The sequence below is a fragment of the Montipora foliosa genome, chromosome 6 (genome assembly GCF_036669935.1).
Source record: "Montipora foliosa isolate CH-2021 chromosome 6, ASM3666993v2, whole genome shotgun sequence".
NCBI classification, from domain to species: Eukaryota; Metazoa; Cnidaria; class Anthozoa; order Scleractinia; family Acroporidae; genus Montipora; species Montipora foliosa.
The window spans coordinates 65,399,265-65,401,764 of record NC_090874.1 but is presented as its reverse complement, the minus strand read 5'-3'; the positions used below and the strand labels follow the sequence as shown (position 1 = coordinate 65,401,764).

General features: G+C 38.0%; 1 long non-coding RNA gene across 1 annotated transcript in view; it reads right to left on the bottom strand.

Moving 5' to 3' along the window:
- Positions 1-2,500, bottom strand: part of LOC138008176 (uncharacterized) — an 11,970-nt gene that overhangs the window by 5,483 nt on the left and 3,987 nt on the right. The gene's annotated exons all lie outside the window — the stretch shown is intronic.

Genomic DNA, 2,500 nt, shown 5'->3' with positions numbered 1-2,500 from the left:
CCTTCCACGTAAGCCGTGTTTTTCTCTTTTCACTAAGAACCTGAGAGCGAGGCAACACTGCAGGCGGACGTCTCGGAAGACAGACTTCCGCTAAGACAAAGACTTCCGCTCGTCTCAAAATAACTTTCGTGGACATAACATATCCCGGCCAACCTCGTGTCTGTGTTATCTGCCTCAGCCTTCGGCTTCGGCAGATAACACAGACCTCGGTTTTGATAATTCATGATATCATGCTCAACCTCATCCAATAATTGTTTATTGAAAGAACTAATAAGCTATATTTTAATGAATCAATCAAAATTGGCAAACAAAAATTTTAAAAAAAGGTAAAGAGGGATAAAACTACAATCTAATGAGTAGACTTGCTCTACGTTGTAACAGTTTCTTTGTCTCTTTAGAAAATATGACTGGGTCCGAGCACAGTTTCTTTAAGAATGTGGCAGGCAGTTGAATAAATTAGGATCTTCATCTTGAAACGTGTTGCTAGTCTTGCTAGAGCTCAAGTTTTGGTTATTTCCATAGATACCTAGTCTTAAACTGATAATTTGGCCGGTCCGAACTGTGTAGACTCTTGTGTGTACTCTTAAGAATATATCATTGCCCTTGTTCAGTCACTGGTAACCAATTCAAATTCAAGATATCAAGCTTTGTTGCATAATTATTTACCACTGACAAAGCTTGCAGTTGCCTTTTGTACTCTATGAAGCCGTGCTGTCAAATATTCCGGTAGCAAGTGATAAAAAATGTCGTTATAATATAATTTCGATAAGACAAGTGCTTGAGCAAGGCTTTTCCTAATATGGAACTGAAGGCATTAGATTTTTTATCTTGCGAAGTGTTGCTAGTGTAGCGTAACAGAAGGTACAAATGTACTTGATATTGTCCTCCCATTTTAAGTGTTGATTTTAGTACTAAGGACGCGCTCAATATTCTCGTTATTTAGAGTTATCTGCATGTTTAAATGCAAAAGGAGGCAGGGATGAGCGAAATTTAAGAAGATTGAAATGGATTGTGATTGGGGTTTTTGAAAACTGTTCATGGTCTAACAGTTATTCCAGTTGATCTCTGTTGTTTGAAACTTAATTATGTCAGTATGCTCAACAGACTTTTTCGTCACAAATCTTTGGTTTGTGTAGTTCAAAAGTAATTTCTGAGTAAAGGTTAAGTTGTTTAGAGAACGGGCGAATAAATGGTAAAACGACACAAAATGAACTGCCCTGCCGTCACACAGCCCCCCTTTAACAAAGACTTACGCTTCTATGCATGTTATGTTAACTTCCTGTTTACAATGTGGTGGGAACGAATTCCTTTTTCGAGAGTCTGTCCGGCTAACAACTTCCTATTCTCAATTTAATTGCTGACAGAGGTCAAACAAGAGTGTTTCATGAAGTTAAAGAGGTCGGTTTGGTAATGATGTGTTACGAATGACTTTCTCCGCAATACGTCAGTTAATTATGCAGACTCAGGATTCAGAGCAGCGACTTACTCAAGTGTCCAAACAGACCGTGCCGAGGGGAAGTCATTGAACAGGTCGCAAGGTTGGCTGTAAGTCGCGACTTTACCAATAATAATACACGTCCCAATGCACTGATTGTTTAAGATGTTGTTCCTTCTTGTATTCTTGGAAGTTTTTCTACTGAGTTTTGGTGAGGAATGCGTAGTTCAAGAAGGTAAGTTCCATGATCAACAAATCAAGCGGGATCAACTTGAAACTGAAAACACTGAGTGTAAAGCCTTTATGATAAATTAGGGGTGAAACAATGGGGCAATTGGTCGAGGAAACTATACCGGGTCAATTCAACAAGAATGGTAAAAAACATTACAGGACATTGGTATTCTCGTGTTTAGGGCGAAAAACAATCTATGTTCACAACACACATTTAACATCTTCAAGTTGCATGAGAACAGATACGACCAAAGGAATGCACATTTAATAGTCCCTCTTGGGCCCCCAGATATATGGACCAAAATACTTCAGACTATCCGCAGATAATCAACCTTACGAAATTTCAAGAAAATTATTAGAACCAAGCACCTAAGCCGTACTTTAACCCTTTCAACGCTAAGGGCTTCCCTATTGACGAGTGAAATCGTCAGGCGTTAGACAGAGTAAAATCTATAAGAATCAATTGGCATTTATGGCAGTGAAAGGGTTAATTCAGTCCCATGGTAGACCTAACTGACTCTGCAATGCATGGTTTTTAACTTTCATTATCGTAATTTTTAAATCGAGTTTTCTTAACTTGAAACGTTTAACTGCATTTATTTGAATATATTTGAAAGTGTTTCCTCCTAGAAATCGGTTAGATCCCTAAAATAAAGGTTGTTTATTGATTTATTCATTAATTCATATTTTCAAGGCAACAAACTCCAGCTATTGGTGAAAACAGTAAGAAACGATAGCGCCTCAATAACACAGGATTATTGCTACCACCTTCGACAAGGGTACTTTTCTCTCTTTCCCAAAACTCGTTTTAAAAATCATTCTCCGGATTGAAAA